Source organism: Nelumbo lutea, chromosome 1 (assembly GCF_056320005.1).
Source record: "Nelumbo lutea isolate HS-2025 chromosome 1, American lotus-T2T, whole genome shotgun sequence".
Classification (NCBI taxonomy): Eukaryota; Viridiplantae; Streptophyta; class Magnoliopsida; order Proteales; family Nelumbonaceae; genus Nelumbo; species Nelumbo lutea.
In genome coordinates, this window is record NC_142684.1 from 203,814,161 (window position 1) to 203,836,892 (window position 22,732).

At 42.6% G+C, this 22,732-nt stretch overlaps 2 non-coding genes across 2 annotated transcripts; both read left to right on the top strand.

Moving 5' to 3' along the window:
* LOC148880484 (small nucleolar RNA R71) lies at window positions 1-107 on the top strand. The gene has a single exon (XR_016106157.1). It is a non-coding gene; the product is annotated as a small nucleolar RNA R71 (small nucleolar RNA).
* Window positions 108-9,969: 9,862 nt separating this feature from the next.
* On the top strand, window positions 9,970-10,077 carry LOC148880485 (small nucleolar RNA R71). The gene has a single exon (XR_016106289.1). It is a non-coding gene; the product is annotated as a small nucleolar RNA R71 (small nucleolar RNA).
* The last annotated feature ends 12,655 nt before the right edge of the window (window positions 10,078-22,732 follow it).

Here is a 22,732-nt window from a genome sequence, read left to right on the forward strand (position 1 = left end):
AGGCCATGGTGAGGAACTCTCCTTAACAGCTCCTTGTATCGTTCCCATGACTCATATAAAGATTCCCCCTCTTGCTGGAAAAAAGTAGTGATGTCATTCCTCATTTTAGCAGTTTTAGAAGGGGGAAAATATTTAGAGAGAAAACGGCTGGCCATTTCGTCCCACGTAGCTATTGATCCTGCCGGTAACAAATTCAGCCATGCTTTGGCTTTATCCTTCAAAGAAAATGGGAATAACCTCAACCTAATGGCGTCATCACTTACCCCATTGTGTTTGAAGGTGTCACAAATTTCTAAAAAGTTAGAAATGTGTGCATTGGGATCTTCATGGGCCAATCCACAGAATTGCACCGTGTTTTGAATCATTTGTATGATGGCAGGTTTGATCTCAAAGTTGTTAGCAGCAATATTGGGCCTGATAATGCTGGAGGCAGCTCCAGTGAGAGTGGGTTTGGCATAGTCCATCATAGTCCTCTGCTCAGCCATTTCTTGAGCTTCTTGAGCTTCTTGTGCTTCTTGTCTGACTTGCCTAGCAGCTCTTAAATGGACACGGAGAGTCCGTTCAATCTCCGGGTCGTAAAGGATCTCTTCCAGTTCAGGTCTGCTTGTCATAAACTGTTAAAGTCAAAGCAATAAAAAGGCCAATATTCACACAAGAAAATAAATAACTAATCCTATCACACTGAAAATCTAAAGTGAATTATTGGAATACAAAAACCTACATCCTATCATGAATAAATGAAGCTGATTATACTAAAAGCAGATTTAAACCAATCATCTTATTCAAGGTTCCTTTATCTACATCCATCGATTGCAACATCTGAATTCAGACCCAAATTAGTTGAGTTCAGATCTACAAGTCTTTGGCATTGTTAGTCCAGAGTAATTAACAAATAATAATTCAGATCTGAGCTGTATATTCATACACTCATTGGTATACACTACAATATACATCCATTAAGGTTGGAATCAAATCTGTGATGCTTTAGGGCTGAAATCAGATCTGATCTGAAAAATATATTAAAAGGATCTGAAATAAACTAAATCCAGTCCTGAGTTAGGCATGGTTTAAGGATTTTAAGCTCTACAATTGAAGCCCAAACCTGTATAGCTGATGCATATCAAACACTTGCTAAGACCTAAAAATCGGGTCTACAATGTTTGGTATTGCAAGCTATTTGGTCCACACAACTTTTGTAGAAATCTGAAATCAGGTCTGCATTATTGGCATTGCTACTGCTGCAAATTAGCAGGTTGTAGAACAGATCTGAGTTCAAGTTCAGTTCATTCTCAAAAGAGATCAAAGCTGGTCATCATAATTTTTTTTTTCTTTTTTTTTTCTTTTGCAAAGAGCATCCAAGAATGTGTGGGTGTTCGAAAGCACAAACCTGACCTGAAATCAGGTCTGCTAACTGTTGTACTGTAGCAGCCCTACTACAGATCTGAATGCTAATAGAAATACTTGGAAAGTGCTAATTTTTATTAAATATCTGAGCCATAACAATTATTCAATCCAAACATACACCTCCTTAGCTAATGTAGCTCGGTTACAAGTGGATAAAGCAAATGTTCAGTTCACCCAAAATCCAAAATGTGCTCTGTATCAGCTCAGTCCTCAACTATAGTTCAGATCTGAATTTTCTTTTTCATTCTTTGCTATCCAATTACCTTTGGGGTATGTCGGATTTATCATAGGGTGAATTGGGGTGATGATGGCACCCAATTCACCTTAAACTTGTATCAGTTCAGGTCTGAGTTCATCTGAACTCAGATCTGAACTGAGCAGTTCTGCAATAGCAGAATTCAGGTTTGAACTCAAGTCTGAGTTCGGATCTGAATTCTCAATTGCCTTACCTTCAGTTATTGCTACCAAATTGTTTTTGGGGAATAGCAGAAGTGCCCTAGGGTGAATTGGGATGGTGATGACACCAAATTCCCCTCAAAATTGAGTCAGTTCAGGTCTGAATTCAGAGGAACTCAGATCTGAACTGTTGTAGATCTGCAATAGCAGAACTCAGATCTGAACTCAAATCTGAATTCTGATCCAAATTCTCAATTGCTCCTCTTGTTGTTCAAAAGATCTCCATTTTTTTTCATTTTATATATATATTTTTCTTTTTGTAATGAAAAAAGAAATAAAAGTCTGAAACACAAGCAATTCTTTTCGGTTGAGTGCTGCAGATCTGAAATCTGCTGATCTGAGTGCCGAATGCAACTCAGATCTGCAACACTCATGTTTTTGTGAATTTTTTCTTTTTTTTTTCTTTTTGAAGGGAACAACACCAAGATTGAATAGAAATCAAATATGCCTTTATTAAAATGAAACTGAATCAGAAAAAGAAAGTAATCTACTTAAGAAAGAAGAAACATAACTACAGTAGTACAGCAGTTGCATTCAAAGCTAAAATGTAAAGTTAAGCAAATTAAACCAACTATGAATGCAATGCTGAATGATACCAGATTAAGAATGCTCAATGTTTCCTAATATTGCTTCTATAAATCCCCGGCAACGGCGCCAAAAACTTGATGTGTGGCTCATTGTGACACTAGCAAGTGCACTAGCCGTTCAAGTAATAAAGTAGTGAGTGAAGTATCGTTCCCACGAGGATTTAGGAAACAATTACCAATACTAAATTGAGCACTTCTTATCTGATCAACAAATAAATCAAAACTTTAATGAAAGCTAAAAAAATCCTAAATTAAAATCTATCTAAATCATTGGCCCAATTGCCTTCAAATCAGGTTAGAAGAGTAAGCAGTAAATGTCAATATCAGAATTCAGCAATCTATCAATTTGGATCATTCGAATAAATCATGATTGAGCCTTGGTTTGGTGAAACCCCAAGGTCATGAACAGCCTCTCTCAAGCGCATGTTCATCCTATGCATGAGTGACGGTTCTTCTATGTCTAGCAAGAATCTAATCCCCATGCATGCATTTCTTCAAACACTTCTAAGGCATCAATTCAAATATGAATTGATCACCAACTGAATTGTGCAAGTTATCTCTAACCTTGCGCTCAATTCAGTTCTTGAATAGTAGATCTGAATTCCTAGAGTCTCTCTCAAGCACTCTAGGAATTCCAAGCTGTAGATTAATTCGGCCAATCTAAAAATTGCAGATCTGAATTCTCTTTCAAGCAATTCAGATCTTGCAAATTCAGATCTGAGTTTTGAAGGTTAGTTGGCCGAATTAATCTACAATAACACCCTTATTCAAGAAACTTCAAGTACAATTCATGACCATTTGAATGAATAAAAAAGAATTGGATTGCTGAACTGAAATTTTACAAGTTGAAATACATCAAGGAAGAATTTTAACAAGGAGAAAGAAGAAAGAAAATATAACAAAGAAAACTGAATTCGAATCAAAAGAGAATGAAATACAATTGATTTATTACAAAAGATCTTTGAATCACAAACCCTCAATTCGAACTCACCTTCTCTTCTAGCTTGCTTGTCTTGAACTTCCTTCAGCCCTTCTTCTTCTTCTTCCTTGCGCCTAGCCTTCTTCTCCTCTCTTCTCTCAAGGTGGCCGAACCTCTAAGAGTGGGAGAGCCTTCCTCTCAAGCAATTGAACACCTCTCCCCCTTCCTAGAGGCCTCCTTATATAGTTTTTCAAGGGGGCTCTTGCCCCTTCTTGAAGTCTCTAGAATTGGGTGTAATACACCCCTCATGAACCTTCTAGAGTGCTCCCTCCTTCTCTTCAAGAAACTTCTAGGAGTTGCCGCCCCTAGCTCCCTTTGGGCTGCTATTTGGGCTAAAACTTAGCTTGCTTTTGAGCTCATGTGGGCTACACTCTAGGCTGTTATTTGGGCTAAAAATGGGCTGGGCCAAAATTTCCTTCTTGCTATGCTTCTTCCCTTGGGTTTTCCAAAGAGTTAGCTTGCACTACTTGGGCCGAATGAAACTCCCTTGCTCTCATGGCTGGGCCGGGCTGAACTTGATAAATTTTGGGCTTTTTTTTCTTGCTTTTGCCTTTTTTTTGTTGATTTGGCTCCCCCTGAAATCTTTCTTGCAATCAATCTAAAATAGGGCAAAATCTAATTAAACCAACATAAAATTTCATGCAAAAACCTCATAAAATATAGATAAATTGTAGGTTCATCAGAATGCAAATCGGTTGTCAAGATAAAACAGTCCACAAGCTACTGATAGGCGGGCATTCACTTAGTAGACCTTCGCGAACTACCAAGAGTGATGCTCAGAAATGGACGATTGACAGAGAAAAAAAACTGTGTTGTGTATTGGCATATGTTACTGGGTCAATCAACATTTTATTTATAGAGTGTTTTCAATCACCTGAATAGACACATAGATGTCTGTTCAAACTGGTACTTGTTCTAGAGAGACACATAGAGGTTGATTGGTTGATCAAAGCAAGACATGACAAAAATATGAGGTTTCTCAGATGCCAATATGACTTCAGTCATAACATCTCTATTTTGCATTGTGTAGTTGAAAGAAAGGCTCCACTTGGAAGGAGTACAAATACAAATATGTAGAGTGTAAAACTTTATATTTTGTATGTATTTGTAGTATACATCAAGGTTCAAAGTATCAATACATATTGACCCGTATCGGTCGATACATATCGTTTTGGGAGCTCCCTAATATGCCCCTACAGAGAGTGTATCGGAGTTCTAACCGGTTCAGGGGTGGAAGAGCCTTACACGCCCCCCTAAACCGATTTTGAAAAAAAAAATAAAACAAAGTAAAAAAACAATACCGGTATAGCCCAATATACCCCTACCAACATATTGGGTGTATCGATATTTTGAACCTTGGTATACATATTTGTATTTATATTCCTCCCAAACTGAGCCAAAATGTCATTTTCAAAGGAAAAAGATTGGTATAACTTTAGAATCATATATACCACCCGTTTATCATGTGTTAGTCTTTCTTTCAAAGAAAGATCTCCATAGAATAACAATCCACAATGTTGCTCCCTAGTGTGGAGTTCTAAGCATGCTAGTTAGATGTTTCCACTTTCCACCACTCTTTTTGACCATTTGGAGTTCTGTATAGTGTATACAATAGGGGCAGGGGGTAATGGAGTACTATTTTGAGGGTGGTGATAGGATAGTATTTTAAATGAATGTCGTGGTATCACAATAATTGCTATACTAGTGGAGGGCCCTACTTTGTAGGGGCTGGAATGGAATCACAATATTGTTAATTGCTACATTAAAAAAGACAATAGTTTATTAATAAGAAACTTGTAATTATAAGTACTCAAGTGTTGAAACTTATATAAAAACTTAAAAAAGATCATCATGTGCTTGTTTTTTAAATATTGCTTCAACAAAGCATCTCATATAAAAGAATATGATCATATAGTGATTGTTCTAAGCTCTACTTCATAGCTAACCTTTGTTTCGCATTGAGAACTCCCAGTTGACTCCGACAGTAGGATCGTTCGGCCCGAGAACCATCCAGGCAACCAGTTCCGTTTTACCCCAAACCTAGTCCTTGGCCAAAAATCGTTGAATTAGTCAATGACCAATTGACTTGTCGACCTGTTCAACGGTATTTGGCCATTTTTATTTTTATTTTTTTGTTGTCAGAATGGGCCATCCATTTTAGAAACCGATGGCCAGAACTATTTTGTTTCTAGTCATTCTTTCTAGAGTCAATAATTAAACGAAATAACTTTGTAGTCATAGTCATGAGAAGGGTGGACATTGCAAGGGATTCCAAAACCTTGAAAGATAAATCCAAAGTGACTATAAACACAGAAAAAAATTGGCGGTAAATCCACCAAACTAGAAAAACCAAGGAAAAAATATTAGAAAATTGAGTCCAAAGTTCTGCTTTGATATGGAGCTAGACATACATGCAATCAAAGAAAGAGACAAAACATATCGTCTTGTAAGAAAAAAAAAACATTGCACAAGACAACCCAAAGAAAAAAAACAAAAAGAAAAGAAATAAAATGGTGGTAAACCCCTGTTTTGGAGGATCTTGGAGAAGAAGACCAAACACAAAAAAAAGCAGAAAATGAAAAAAAGGATACCGCACACGCTTAAATAAAGCCAACAGTAGAAGAAACCTTTGAATAGTTAAAATCCAAAAGCAAAAAAAATCATGGTTTTCGAATTGTCATTGACTCAGACGGATAGGCATTTCGGCCTATGATCTATCTAGGCAACTGGTTTCATTTTACCCTAATCACGGTCCCTCGACAAAAACCATTGAATCAATCAACGACCCATTGACCCTGGTGGTTGAACTATTGACCCGTTCAATTGTTTTTGACAATTTTTTTCATTTTCTAATTAGGAACCATCTAGGCAACTGGTTCTATTTTATCCCAATCCCAGTCCTTGGCAAAAAATTGTTAAATCGGTCAACGATCCATTAACATGGGCGGTTGAACCGTCAACCCGTTCAATCATTTTATGCCATTTTTATTTTTATTTTTTATTTTTATAGTCAAAACAGGCCATCTGTTCGAACCGGGTGGTCAAACCATCAACCCAAAAACCGGTGACCAAAACGGTTCCATTTTCAAGTCGTATGAATCATAGATTGAATGACATAACACATATGATAATGCTTAATGGACATCACACACTCAGTTTTTTGTCTATAATTTTTGTTGTTAGAACAGGTCTTCCGTTCGAACCGAACAGTCAAACCATCATTTTTTTAATTGGGAACCGTCCAGACAACTGGTTCTGTTTTACCCCAATCATGGTCCCTAGCCAAAAATCATTGAATTGGTCAACAACCTATTGATCCAAGCAGTCAAACCATCAACCCGTTTGAGCCAGACAGTCGAACCGTCGACCCAAAAACCAGTGGATAGAAAGGTTCCCTTTTTGGGTTGTATGAGTCACACACTTGAATGACATAACACGTATGATATTACTTAATCGACCTCACACACTCAAATTTTTCCTATAATTTTTGTTTTCAGAACAGGCAGTCCATTCGAATCGAACAAACAAACTATCGACCCGAAACCGGAGGCATCAAAATGTAGGGTTATCACACCCTGCAACTTAATCATTTTTAGCTCCTTAGCAATGTAGTCTTAAAATTACACTAAGTATATAGATCTTTCCCATTACAAGGCCATCCCTAACAGAATTAATCAAGCATCTTGATTCCAACATTCTCAAATTCTGTATAGATCGCTATTGGTCTTTAGGGAGAAAACTGTTTTATTTTGAATATTACCGAAACATGGTTTAAAAATCTTATTTACCCTTCCATTTGCAAACTATCTTGATAAGATGAGATTGATTTTAAAATCAAACATGTATTCTTCTTATTATTTATGACAGCGGATTTCTACGCTTGAACTTATTTTTATTGTTACCTTTCACCGTTTTACGTGAATCTTGACACTTGACTTAGGTGAAGAGACTCGATTACTAAGTGTTAGGTAAGTGTCTTTGGCATTCACTTTTCCGTTTGACGCGAATCTCGACACTTGACTTAGGTGAAGTGACCCGATTACTAAGTCTAGTCTAGGGTGTCCATTAACCTTTTATTCTCTCTCTTTTATTTTTTATTTTTTATTTTTTATTTCTTTTTTTGCAACATTGTTTAGGGTAGTCCACTATCTCTTAACAATTTGAAGAATTTTGTCTAATTTCTCAATCTTTCTCTTCCTATCTTGATAGGGGTAAATTTGGGAGTATTTTCTAATTTCTAAATGGTTTCGACAATATTCAAACAAGACCAATTTTTTACTCCTATCACTTGTTACCAATTTCTAAAGAATTCAATATTCTTTTATCAGTTTCCTTAGCTTTTTATGTTTGGGAATCCCTCTTAACGGAAAATTTAAAAAATTTCAGTGAAACTTTAATTCTCCATCTTTAAAGGCTTAGCTTCACAATTTTTTTTTCTCTTTCCTCACCTCCAAATTGTCCCTCATGGCATGATTAGAATGACGCAAAGAAGATTTGGGCCAAAGGGAACAACGGGTATGGTTCTGCTGAGGGGTTCAAGGTATGCCACCTGGTCTTGAATCAAGAAAAAAAAAAGTAAACTCTAATCCTAAAATTAACTTACTTTGGGTTGCCTCCCAACCATTGCTAAGTATAACATCTTCAACTAGATGCAACTATTCACCTCTCTCATCCAAACTCTCATACTCACTTTCGTTTTCATACCAACTAGGACTAGATCGAGCTAACCAAGGGGTAGGTAGGTCATTCACGAGATTGTCCACTATGTCCACATTGCCTTCATCTACCCCTAGGTTTGGATGCTTAGAAGCAATAAAAAACATTCAATTGGACCTTCTACTCCTCAAATGAGATGTCCATTTCCCCGATTTACAATTGATATTTGCATTAGTCATTGCTAAAAATGGCCATCCTAAGATTATCGGGTTGTGGTTCAGTTTTTCGATTGGGGTCATGTTTAGGACAACAAAATCTACAGGGAAATAACAATTTTCTATTCTGACAATGACATCCTCGATGACACCTTTAGGAGTCTTGACCAACCGATCAGTTAGTTGCAGAATTACTGGGGTAGGTTTCAACTCACTGACCCTGAACCTTTTACAAATAATGGACAGAAGCAGGTCCACACTAGTTCCTAGATCTAATAGGGCCCTATCAAAGGTGATTCCAGAAATTATATAGCTAATAAGAAGAGCACCCAGTTCTTTAATTTTCTGGAGAAGTTGGTTCAAGAGGACCACATTTGCTGAGAGCATCACTTTTTGTGGGGCCGATCATGGCTCCCTCTTTTGTGTGCATAGCTCTTTCAGAAACTTTGCATAAGTCGGGACATGTTGAATCGCATCGAGGAGCAGGATGTTAGTGTATACTTGTTTGAAAAGTTCCCCGATCTCCTCATTGCAAATCTCTTTCTTTTTCCGTGATGGCTCGACTGTGAATACGATAGGAAAGGGGACTACAGATTGGTTTACTTTAGGCTCTTTTTCTAAGTTTTCCCTTTCTTCTTCTCCCCACCCCCCCCAACTTAGGGTTTTCTGACTCCTTTTCTTCTTCTTTACTTTCTTTGTCATATGGGTCTTCGAAAATTCTCCCACTCCTTAAAGTTGTTATAGCTTTAGCATTTTCGAATTGGGGATTTTGAAGAGGTGGTTGAATTTGTTGAGAGAAACCCAGTGGCTGATTCCTAGGGTTTGTAACTAGTTGACTCGGTAGTTGCCCCACTGCCCTCCTTGCATTAGCTTCAGCTAGCTTTCCTATTTGGCTTTCTAACCTAGCAATGAACTGCTGTTGATTTAGGATCAACTGCTGTAGTTGCATAAATTGATCGTCTACTAGTCGGGATTGAGAGGGTTATGGGTAGCCCTGATATGGTTAGGCCGATCAACTCCTAGGGTACACCTGCTGGAACTAGTTTTGTACTAATGGCCTCTGAAACTGTTGGGCCATGGAGTTGGATGGATGTTGATAGGACTATACATTGGGTTGATGTGTCCTCCAAGAAAAGTTAGGATGGTTTCTCCACCCAGGGTTATAAGTATTAGAATATGGATCATTATTGGGCCTTGATAAACTCTGGGCTGCCTGAACTTGTTCTTGGATAAAAGGTAAAAATTGGGCTGCAGTATGACAGTCATCAACCTAGTGGGCCGAGTTGGCACAAATGGGACATACTTTGAGATAAGAGGTAGATGGGCCCGATTGTTGGTTAAGAGTGAAAAACTGATCAAGTTTCTAGGCTAGAAGGTCTACCCTATCCAACTTTCTAGAAATGGCATTCAAGTCCATTTTTGCCTTGGGCTCTATATTATTTCTGACCTCATAGAGCCCTGTCATCTTTGAGGGTCCCACCGACCATTCATAGGAATACAACAACACATTATTGGTAGAATTCTCACTCAGGGTTTCGAAAAGATTATAAGCTTCATCATCGCTCTTGCTCATAAATGCCCCCCCCCCCCCCACACACACAATGCATATACCATCTGCCTGTATTGATCTATCAGGCCTTCATATAAGGCTTGGACAATTTGCCACTAGGACAGACCATGGTGTGGGCATTTTCTCATTAAATCTTTCATCCTCTCCCAAGCCTCATGAATTTGTTCACCTAGTGTTTGGGTGAATCCGTGATAACTCTCCTCATGGTATTGGTTCTGCCTATAGGATAGAACTTCCTAAGGAATTCTTGTTTCATTTCTGCCCAAGTCTAATGGGTCTCCCTATAATCCCTAACCAATACTTGGCATCCTTAAAGGAGAAGGGGAAAAGAGTCAATCTAAGGGCATCATCATTGAAACTCTGAATCCTTACAGTTGAACATATTTCCAGGAACTCATCTATGTGCTTGTATGGGTCCTCACTTGGGTTCCCAATGAAGGATGGGAGCATCTGGATTGTACTTGACTTAATTTCATACTGTAAGGCCTGAGTATCAGGTAACTGGATGCAAGATGAAGGGTTATATTGTGTTGGAGTGAAGTATTCCTTCAACTTTCTAGGTTGGGCATCATTGATTCCGACCATTTGATTTCGGTGTTGATGATGTAGGTATTTCTCTATTTTAGGTATAGGTTCTACAGTTCCACTCCTTAAAGATTTCCTTCCCAACATACAACACAGAAGTCTATTTTCTTCTTATTTGAATTTAAAATTTTGAGTTTAATTTCAAATGTGGATTTTACAACTTGAATTCTGAAATTTAAACTCCGCTTTTGAAACTCTCTTTTTTTTTCTAAAATTAAAATTTTTGAAATTTAAATTCAAATTCAAGTTCAGCCTTTGAAATTTAAATTCCTAAAATCTAAATTCAAGTTAGAATTAAAAAAAAAATCTTCTTTTTCTGTTTTTTTTTTTTCAAAGGCAAACAAATCAACCACACAACCTAGGGGCTGACCAAGGGTTTCCTAAACTAGTGGTTCAACCAATGTGAATCCTTTTATGTTCACTTGGAATTACACCACTTCCTATGGTTAGCCAGGTAAGAGGTGGGGATGTGGGAGGCTCCCCTTGCTCACGCAAGGACCTAATCGCTTAGGCTAAGCCAAGGGAGGGTGATGAAATACCCACCTTTTTTTATTTAAGTTGGATGGCCCTTAAGTGGATTAATGGAAAGAAACAAAATAAACAAAGCAAATGCAACTAACTACAAACAATAATTGCAAACAGAAAATAAAACAACAGTTAATTGTGCTAAACAGAATTAACAACTACCAAAAATAAATTCTAACAAACCAATTGCTAATCTAAAAATTAAACTGAAAATAAAATGATCAAAAAGAAAATTATGCAAGAAATAGACAAAATAAAAGATAAAAATACAAATCTAAAAAAAATAAACCAAAAATAAAATAAACAAAAGAAAAAATATGCTAATTTTTTTCATTTTTTTAATAAAAGAAAAACACAAATTAAAAAATTAATACGAAAATAAAATTAACGAAAGAAAAATACATTGCAAAAATAAATAAAATAAAGGAAATGAATTCTTTTTTATTTCTTTTTATTTTTGTTTTTTAATCTGAAATAAAAGAAAAAATGAATCTAAAATTTAAATAACAAATAAAATAAAATAAAATAAACAAAAGAAAATTATGTTGTAAGGAATAAAATAAAATAAAATAAGAGAAAACAAATTGTTTGTTTGTTTTAATCTGAAATAAAAGAAAAACACAAACCTAATTGATGTAGCGCGATTCGGGCACTCCTAGCTGGCGGACACCTGGCTCCTAACTGGCGATGGCCAGTACCTGAGAAGAGGAAGGTGAAAGACTCCCAAGGAGCTCGCCTGGTGGGAATACTCCGATGCTTAAGTTAGAACTCTAAGAGAATTGTAAGAAATGCAAAGAGAGCTAAGAGTGCAGATAGCGCTAGATCAGTTCAACTACCTTCGCCCCTAGGAAACTGGGGCCTTTAAATATAGATGTTCTTGTCAAATTGGGCGTAACCGCCACTGGCCCTCTGTCGCAACCGTTATTTGCCTGGGCTGAGCAGGTACCCATTGCAGAGTACTGCCCAATCACGTGTCGAGAAATGTGGGTTTAGTCCGCTAGGCTGGTAGGAACTGCACCATCAGTCAGAAGACGTGGTGCAATCTGACGGGTATGGTCTTGTCAGATAAGAAACTTCATGAAAACGCTACATCGCTCAATAGCAAGTTGCTTTGTAGCGAACTATCCCATAGCGAGCTGCCTTGTAGTGAGCTCCTGGAGGTATTCCGAGGTGATTCCACCTGAGGTTGCCTTTGAGGCGGTCCTCTTGCCTAAGTATTGGAGCGAGCTGATTGTCTGAGCTCGCGTGCTGGGATAGACTTAGCTTGGAGTGTTCCCTTCCAGCATACTAGGGTCCTTGAGCTCGCGCTCTAGCGAGCTGACCTGCGAGGACTTTAATGAGCTCATTACTCAGTTGTAGCCAGTCTGTCATGCTGAGCTGTTACTTATGCTGAGTCACGTCCACGTGTCACCTTCTTAGGAGGTCGGGCCAAATCACCCTCCATCAATTGCCCCCCACTCCTCGGGCTAAGGGTTCTACCTTAGTGCGAGGAGTTCATGGAGTGTGACAGGTGGATTTGACCCGAAATTCAAACTGGATTAACTGATCGCAATAAATACACACGCGGATGTTGGGTAATTTCTAGACTTTTTAAATGCCAAAACGGCTCTCAGTTTCGAAAGACGTGCAGCCAGCATTACCTTAATCATGGAAGACATGCAACTAGTCACATTTCAGTTTTAAAAGACATGCATTTAGTTTGATTACGAACCGTCGGATTCGCCTTAGTCTGAGCCGTCGATTGTGGGCACTGTGGCTATAAATAGGAGGGCCCCAGGCCTCATTTCTTTTACGCCAAGATGCCTTGCTTTCGGATGTGAGGTCTTACCTTTACCCAGTTGCTCGAGCTCTTCTCCTGTTCACATCGTCCTTCTGGTTCAGCTTTTTCCTGGTGAGTCCTCTTGCTTTGTCAGCAATGTCTACCATACAATATCTTTCCCCGGGGCGGTAACCAAGATGACGCCCCTTTGAGCTCAGGGGGAGCTTGGGGGTAGGCTCCGGAGGCTCGGGTGGCCTCCGGCGAAACGGCTTCCACTTCCCGGGGTAGGGAGCCAGACAGCTCCGATCCTTCCTCCATGTCGATGGAGAGACTCAGGACCTTAGTCCTTCAATTTGACCTCCTCAGAAATCCCATCTACAGTCTCACATCCGACGACTATCCTTGGGAACACGGTCACGACAAAATCGTGATCTTCCAAGAACATCTCATTGCTGGCCTTCATCTTCCTCTACATCCTTTGATAGTGGAGGTTTTAAACCTTTTAATGTTACTATAGACCAACTTCACCCCAACTTAATCCGAAATGTGGTAGGGACAATTTCTTTGTTTTATGAGTATTGTCTTCCTCTCGACCTTGACATCTTTTCCTCCATTCTATCTATCAAAAATGCCTCCCCCAGAACCCCTCTGGAAAGGCGTTCTTATTACTTCTCTCCCTGTCCCGGCTTCAAACTCCTTCATGAGCTGTCGAATAGGATCCCGACTTGGAAGCGGGATTATTTTGTAGGGCCGCCATCTAGGATTTAAGTGTTGACTTGGATCCAAAAGTTCGAGAGACGTTGCAATCTTGGGCAGCGATTGGTTTCCATTGCTCGGACTATTTGGCTGAGGACAAGCTCGCGCAGGCTGGCCTAAGCCCTGGTAGGTCGCCTTTAGGTCACGCTCTTTTTTTTTTTGATGGACTAATGCCTTGCGATTTTTGGTAGCCAACATGTCTGGTGTAGATGCATGTCGCCTTCTGTTGAGCAACCAGAAGCGTTGGGCCAAGAGGTCACGCCCTGACCAAGCATCCACTTCTGGGGGTGCTGAGTTCGAGGCTCCTATGGATCAAACCTTTGTTTCATCTCCGCCAAAGGTTTCGTCAATTCTATTCGAGGGAGTAGCCACGGAAGGTGCCGCAGAAGAAAGGGAGGTCCCACCCCAAGGGCATACCCTCCATTTGTGCAGTCCCACCCCATCGCCTTCCTGTGGTTCCCTACTGAGAGGAAGGAGGAAAGCATCACCAACATCATCGTGGCCTCGCAAAGGAGTCGACAGGCGGTCACCCACGAGGAGGTCGCTGACTAGGGAGGGATGGACCCTAGGCAGCTCGCCAGGCTGGCCTCAGCTCACTGCATGGTGGTAAGTAGTTGCTCTTTTCCTTCCCTTCTTCTTCTTCCCTTCTTTTTTTTTTTACCTCGGCCTTTTGCTGTCAGGTGAACTCTGTCATCCATTCCATGGCCCTCTAGACTAACATTCACTCCAAGGATGCCCTCACTCAGAGGTCGAATGTGCAGAATCTCCGGGGCGAGCACAACCAAGCCCGAGGTGAGACCCTCCGGGCTTGGAAGGGGAGCGAGGCTCAGGAGCTGCTCGTCCAGGACCAGGAAGCATAGATCTCCCGGTCGTCTGAGGAGAGCGCTCGCTATAGGGAGGAGTCATCGAGGGTGATAGCGGAGAGGGAGCTCCTTTGCCCGCAGGTCCAGAACTTGGAGTCCACGCTCCAACATCGAACTCGGAACTTTGACGCCATGGTGGAGGCAGAGCGAGCTAAGGCAGTGTGGGACTTCAAAGACTCCCAGGAGTACCACGACCTCCAAGTGGAGTACGGCTCGAGCTCCTACCGTTCGAAGTTCAAACTCTATCGATGGCTGGTCCGGAAGAAGTTCTCCGGGCTCAACCTTGAAGGCATAACAATGAAGGGTCTGGACCCAGAAACGGTGGACATGGCGGAGGAGGAGGAGCCCGACTCTCCGGAGGACGACGAGGACATGGTGGCGGTGGAACCTTGAGGTCGATAGTTCTTGTTTTTTCTTCTTGACTGAATTCTGAAGTGGTTGTTCCCGGGTGTCTGAACTCGGTTTTAAGAATTTCTTTCTTTTTTTTATGAACTATCTCGAGCTGTTAGGCCCTGCTTTTTCTTTGTTTTTTTTATGAACTTCTCTCAGGCTGTTAGGCCCAGTTTTTTGTTTTTTGTTTTATTTATAAGAACTAGTAACGAGATGTTTCTTTCTTCTGCTAAGTGTTGTGTGCTCTTCACTTTTTGCCATAGTGACTTTATCACTCAAACTATTAGAGCTAAATGCCCGAAGTGCGGTTTCTCAGACATTGTTACTTCGAACTATTTCCTGGTACTCGAGGAGAGTTTATGGTATACCCCGAGGGGGTTATCATAGTAAGCATATGCCCAACCTATATGCACCTGGGTTAAGTTGACGTAGGTTGTCCCTTATCGAGTTCAACTAATATACCGAGGTGAGCTACGCATCATAGGGTTCACACCCAAGCTGCCTATACTTTTAGTACTAATACTTAGCCTATGCTGATGAGGCGACTAGGTTTTATTTGGTGCTGAGGTTCTCGTTAGCTTGACGTTTTAGCCCGTAGGCTGGGGGAGTGACTTATAGTCCACTCTTAGAGTTTACCCATGCCATAGAGGCGACTGGGTCATATGCTACCGATGTCTTTGTTAGCTTGGCGTTTTGGCCCTTAGGCTTTGGGGGGGTGACTACGGTCTAGCTCCTTCTGGAGTTCGCCCATGCCATGGAGGCGACTGGGTCTTATCATGCCGAGGTCTTCGTTAGCTCGGCATTTTGGCCCTTAGGCTCTGGGAGTGACTCGTGGTCTACTCAATACTTTATAGGTAATATTGCCTTAAGTTGACAATATTCCATGCCTGAGGTACTTGTTTCCCTTCTAGGGTTTCGAGTTCGTATGTTCCTTTCTCGAGCACCCGCTTTACTTGATAGGGTCCTTCCCAATTTGGCCCGAGCTTACCAACACCGGTCTCAGACACCATAACTTTACTAAGAAACAGGTCACCGACATGGAGGTTCCGCTTCTTGACCCTGGCGTTATAGTACTGAACTACTCTCTGCTGGTAGGCCGCGGTCCTAATATATGCGAGGTCCCGTACTTCGTCAAGTAGGTCGAGGTTGGTGCATAGCTCATCTTCATTTTCCTTGTCATCATACGCTTCTAGACATAGCGAGGGAACCTCAATCAAGGCTGGGATGATTGCTTCAGTGCCGTAGGTGAGGTTGAAGGGGGTCTCGCTTGTAGTTGTCTTCACTGTGGTCCGATAAGCCCATAGAACACTGGGTAGCTCATCTGCCCATAGTCCTTTAGCTCGGTCCAGGCGTGCCTTCAGTCCGCGGAGGAAAGCTCTGTTTGTGACTTCTGCTTGGCCATTTGCTTGAGGGTGTGCCACTAAGGTAAAGTTCTATTGAATTCCCATGTCTTGGCACCAGTTCTAGAATTTAATGTCCTCGAACTGCTTACCATTGTTAGAGATCGGTACTCGAAGTAACTCGAAGTGGCACACTATATTTTTCCAGAAGAAGTTCTGCACATTCCGAGATGTGATCGTTACGAGGGGTTCAACTTCTACCCACCACTAAGAACCTTCTCTGTCCTGTCACTGGCGAGAATGGTCTAAGTAAATTGATCCCCCTCTATGCGAAAGGCCACAAGCTGGTGAGGTACTTCAGGTCAGCGGCAGGTTGGTGGTGGATATTGGGGTGCTTCTGGCACTTGTCACACTTTCTGACGAGCTTAATCGCATCTACTTTCATTGTTGGCCAGTAGTATCCCTGTCGTAGTGCTTTCTAGGCAAGAGCCATGCCCCCCAAGTGTCCACCGCACAAGCCCTCTGGTACGACCTTGAATGGTTGGCCTCGAAAGGTCGCAAGTAGCGCAGGTAGGGGAGCATGTACGACCTCTGGTACAGTCGTCTGTCTATTATGACGTATTTGGCCACCTGACGCTTCACCCTTCTAGCGGCATTACAGTCCGCAGGGAAGGTCCCATGCAGTAGGAAGCTCGCAAGCGGATCGATCCAGCTCGGCTCTACTTGCACGATAGGAGCGGATTCCTCTATCCCCCAAGAATGCTAAGTCGAGGCAGGTTCTCTATGTACACGGTTCTCATGGTATTATCATTGGTGCTGGCTAACTGGGACAGGGCGTCAGCCTTAGTGTTTTCCGATCTCGGGATTTGGTTGATGAAGTGTGACTAGAAGTTAACCAGAGCCTCTCTTACTTTGGCTAAGTAGGCGATCATGGTTGGTTTGCGAGCTTCGTATTCGCCTATGACTTAATTGACCACGAGCTGGGAATCACTGTAGATGACAATATGCTTGGCTTTCACTTCCTTGGCTAGAGCCAGCCCAGCTATTAATGCCTCGTACTCCGCTTCATTGTTGGATGCCGCAAACTCGAAGCATAGTTCATACTCCAGTTTGGTGTCGCTTGGGCCGTATAGAACAATTCCGGCTCGGCTGCCCTGCTAGTTTGTCGAGCCATCTACGTAAAGGATCCAAGGCTGCTCATCCTAGTTCTCGCTCGGCCTAACTAGGAGAGATGCAACACTGGTTGCTACTTCACGATGCTCGAGCTCAACTGGCCTGGGAACTTCGGGCTTGCCCGAGCTGGGGGGCCTCGTGTTCGATCAGCCTGAAGACTTCAGAGCTGAAAGTGCATTCCATGACGAAGTCTGCTAAGGCTTGGGCCTTAATAGCAGTTTGTGGCTTGTATTGGAGGTCATACTCGCTGAGCTCAATGGCCCACTTCGTTAGTCTATCGGAGACCTTAGGCTTGAGCAGAACTTGCCTCAGAAGTTTGTTGGTGAGGACAATGAAAGTGTGAGCTTGGAAGTACGGACGAAGCTTTCGGGCTGCAATAACTAGTGAATAGGCTAGCTTTTCTATCTCTGGATATCTTGTCTCTGCTCCCTGCGACACTTTATTAACATAGTAGATAGGCCGTTGGACCCGATCTACTTTTATCAGTACCAAGCTGACCACCTCGTCACTTGCCAAGAGGTACAGCTCTAAAACATCGCCCTCCTTGGGCCGGGTTAAGATCAGTATACTAGCGAGGTACTTTTTGAGCTCGTTGAATGCGAACTGACACACTTCGGTCCATTCAAGACCTTTGCTTTTAATTTCCTTGAAGAAAGGTAGGCAACGGTCTGCTGAGTTGGACATGAAGCGGCTCAGAGCAGCTATTCGGCCATTTAGCCTTTGAACCTCCTTTAGTTTCCGGGGTGGTCTCATATCTAGGATGGCCTTAATTTTATCCGGGTTGGCCTCAATGCTACGCTGGTTGATGATATACCCTAGGAATTTACCCGAGGTGATACCAAAGACACACTTGCTCGGATTTAACTTCATATTAAACTTGCGCAAAATTTCAAAGGTTGAATGCAAGTCATGTATTAAATCATGCGAAAATTGAGTTTTGATGACCATGTCATCTCCATAACATTCTATTTTTCTGCCAATCAATGGCTCAAATAATTTATTTACAAGTCTTCTGAAAGGTTGCCCTGACATTTTTCAATCCAAAGGGTAGGACCTTGTAACAGTACAAGCCGAGCTCGGTTATGAAGGAAGACTTTTCTTTGTCAACTAGGTTCATCCTGATATAGTTGTAGCCTGAATAGACATCTAGGAAACTCAACAACTCATGCCCTGAGGTAGCGTCCACCAGACGGTCGATCTTGGGGAGTGGGAAGTAGTCCTTTAGGCAAGCTCGGTTCAGGTCGGTATAATCGTCGCACATGCGCCATTTACCGTTGGCCTTTTTTACCAGAACGGGGTTGGCCACCCAACTCGGGTAATGGACTTCTCTTATAAAATCGGTTGCGATGAGCTTCCCAACCTCCTCGTCGACTACCCTCCATCGCTCTGGGGCTAAGTTGTGTTTCTTTTGTCTAACGGGCCTAACGTTGATTTGAAATGTTCGAGCTAGGTCCTCTGTCGATGTCGGGATGGAGGCAGTCTCTTCCGTGGGTGTAGGTCGCTCCTCGCATTACTCCATAGGTCACTCTAGCTCGAGGTCATCGGCCACCTTGGCTTTCCCTTTGAGGGTGGCAACATAGCACTTGCAAGACTCAAACTGGTCACCTCACGCTATCCCAATTCCGAAGTCCGTGGGGAACTTCATTGCCAAATAGTAAGTGGAGACCACTACACGTAAGGCATGGGTGATCATCCATCCTACTATGGCATTGTACGGGGAGGGGGTTGCGATCACTAAGAAGTCATGGTTGAGCCTCACTATGCTAGGCTAGGTGCCGACTTCCACAGGTACTGTAATCCTCCCCAGGGACCTGATTTCTTCTCCGTTGAAGCCTACCAGGGGAGTATTTGCGGGCTTCAGGTCGCTTTCTTGGAGCTGGAGTTTGTCAAATGCTGCTTTGAAAAGGATATCTATCGATCTACCAGAGTCGACGAGGACACACCTAACTTCAAATTCGTTATCTCTGCTACTGGAGCTCGGAAAGGCTGACCTAGCCTTCTCCCTCGAGCTTGGTCATTCTTCTTCTTGCTGTCACCCTGAGTTGAGGACTCTGTTTCCCTTTTTCTTTTCTCAAGGGCATGTTCACCTTTCTAGTTGATCTCCTCCTCCGTCCCTATAAACTGATCCATGAGCTTGAGGAACTCGATCATAGTCTTGGGTAGATTAACAACCACGTGCCACTTGAATTCTTTGTGGGTAACGCCTCGCTTGGCCGCGGTGAACCGAACTGTGGGGTCCAAGTCGGGTATTTGCAAACAAGCGTCATTGAACCACATGATATAACTCTGAATGGACTCCCCTTCCTTCTGGACTATGCCAAGGAGGCTCTCCTGAGTTCTTGGGCACCTCTTGCTGGTACGAAATGAGAAGTGAAGACTTGCGCGAACTGTGCCCAGCTTTTTATTGATCCGGGTGCGAGATTCCGGTACCATGTGTGGGTCACTCCTTTGAAGGTGGTGGAGAAAGCCACACACATACATGATTCATTGGCCCTTGCCAGGTGCATCTTGGACTGGAAGGCATCAACACGGTCATTCGGATCGAAGGATCTGTCATACTTATCCAGGGGAGGAAGCTTGAAGTCCTTTGGCATAGGAACAACAAGATGCTCTGAAGACAGGGGGAGGGAACTAAAAGGAGTGGAGTGAGGAGTAGCTTTTACTTCACCTGAGCTTACCTCCTCCTTACCCTTGAGCTCGGGCAGGTCGCAAGTGGCAGTTCAGCGAGCCTGTCAACGCCTTCGCTACTACTTCATCGGCTCAACGTTGGTGCTGCTTGCTTCAGAATTATCGAGCTCGATGGGCCCAGAGAGGGGCTCGATCTACTAATGATAGCTGTGAACCGAAGGGCCTTGCCTGTAATCCGCGGCTAGGACCTCAAACTGGTTTTCGGTGAGCGGGAGCTCGAACTGAGAGTGCTGAGGTGATGCGGGCCTAACTGGCTAGAAGGCCCCCGACCTGCCTGTAGTCTGTGAGGCAAGGGGTGACTGGTCTCTCCTTTCTTCTATGGGATGAGGCTTGGCTCTTGGAATGATTCTAGGTTTGAGAGGCCTCTCCCCGACAAGGACGTTCGCTCCGATGGGGGGGCTTGGTTTGCTTCGCGACCGGATATTGAGGGGGAAGCGACTGCTGGGCCTGGGGCAGTGAAGGGAATTGCTATTGATACTGGTACTGAGAAACTTGATGCAGCACTTGCTGCTAATAGAGTTGAAATTGTTGGAACTGTTGCATTTGAGCTTGCATAGCTCGCATGCACTGCACTAGGTCTTCAAGTTGGTTTTGGTTGATCACTGGAGGAACGACAGAAGGTTCATTGAAGGTTGTTCCAACCATGGAAGGGAGCGGAGTGCTCACAGGTGCCACTGTCTGAGACACATTCAGGCTGGGAACTCCATCCACGGAGAGGGGGATGGTGAACTGTCCAATGCAGACAGTAGGGAGTTGAGGTCACTCCTCAGAAGTGTTCTGGTCGGAACCACGTTCGGCATTGCTAGAGGAAGCCATGGATGCTGAGTTCTGAGAGTTGCAGAGATTGGAGGAGGTCTTTTTGAAGCGTTCCCACAGAAGACGCCAAATGATGCAGCGCGATCTGGACACTCCTAGCTGGCGATGAACGGTACCTGAGAAGAGGAAGGTGAAGGGTTCCCGAGGAGCTCACCCGGTGGGAATACTCCAATGCTTAAGTTAGAACTCTGGGAGAGATGTAAGAAATGCAAAGAGAGCTAAGAGTGCAGATAGCGCTAGATCAGTTCAATTACCTTCTCCCCTTGGAAACCGGGGCCTTTAAATACAAATGTTCTTGTCAAATCGGGCATAACTGCCACTGGCCTTCTGTCACAGTCGTTATTTGCCAAGGTTGCGCAGGTAACCATTGCAGAGTACTTCCCAATCAAATGAGCGACATGACCCAGAAAGGACGGGCACGCCGCCATCTATCGAGAGATGTGGGTGGAGTCCGCTGGGTTGGCAGGAATTGCGCCGTTAGTCAGGAGACGTGGTGTAGTCTGACGGGTACGGCCTTGTCAGATAAGAAGCTTCTTGAAAATGCCACGTCACTCAGTAGCGAGCTATTCCATAACGAGCTGCCTTGTAGTGAGCTCCTGGAGGTATTCCAAGGTGATTCCGCTTGAGGTTGCCTTTGAGGCGGTCCTCTTGCCTAAGTATTGGAGTGAGCTGATTGCCCAAGCTCGCGAGCTAGGATAGACTTAGCTTGGAGTGTTCCCTTCCAGCATACTGGGGTCCTTGAGCTCGCGCTGTAGCGAGCTCGTTTCATGGCGAGATGTAATGTAGCGAGCTCACCTGTGAGAACTTTAATGAGCTCGTTACTCAGTTGTAGCCAGGCTGTCACGCTGAGCTATTACTTATGCTGAGTCACGTCCATGTGTTACCTTCTTAGGAGGTCGGGTCAAATCTCCATCACTAATAAAGCAATAAAATTGAACAATAAATTAAAATAAAGAAAGAATAATAGATCTAGAAACGACATGGAAGCAAAATAATACTAAAAATTTGGATCTAGAAAAGAAAATTAATTAAAAAAATTCAAAAATAACTATAAAAAACTAAATTAAAAATAAAATGGAATGGCTACTCTTGAAACGTAATCCAATTTCTCTTCTCTTCTCTTCCGCCTCGTAGTTCCGCAATGCTCTGGTACCCCTCCTTTCACTATTCCATCCTACAGAATCAAAGAGAAACAAGAAATAAATTGAGATAACGGATCAAGTAATAAAACGAAGAAGAAAAAATAATGAAACAGACCCGGAAAAAGTAAATAAAAATTATCTCCGTGCTTCCCCAGCAACAGCGTCGAAAACTTGGTGTGTCCGGAAGCGCATCGTTAAACACCCCAAAATACCTATTTAAATATTTATAATTTTTACCGTTTATCAAACAACTACTAATGTAGTAAATGGGTGAGAACGGGTCGTATCCACAGGGAAACAAGTGAAAAATTAATATATACTTAGATCCAGGCAAGAGAATGCACTCGAGAATTGCAGAAAATAAGAAAATAGAAGGTGTCAAACCTAGTAGGGAGATAAAAAGAAGGTTGAACCCAAATATGAGAGAGGTGGTCAAACAAGAAGTAGTTAAGTGGTTAGATGCGGGTATTATCTACTCGATCTCAGATAGCAGTTGGGTAAGTCTTATGCAAGTGGTGCCTAAGAAAGCTAGACTCACCGTGGTCACTAATGATCAAGGTGAAGTAATCCCGAGCCGACTTACCATGGGATGGCAAGTGCGCATCGACTTTAGGAAACTCAATGCAGTCACAAAAAAAGACCACTTCCCTTTTCCCTTCATTGACCTAATTCTAGAAAAAACTCACTAGGCAAAAATATTTCTACTTCTTAGATGGGTATTCTGGGTACAACCAAGTGGTCGTTTACCCCAAGACCAATAGAAAACAATTTTTACCTGCCCTTATGGAGCATTCTCCTTCTGACGAATGCCGTTTAGATTATGTAATG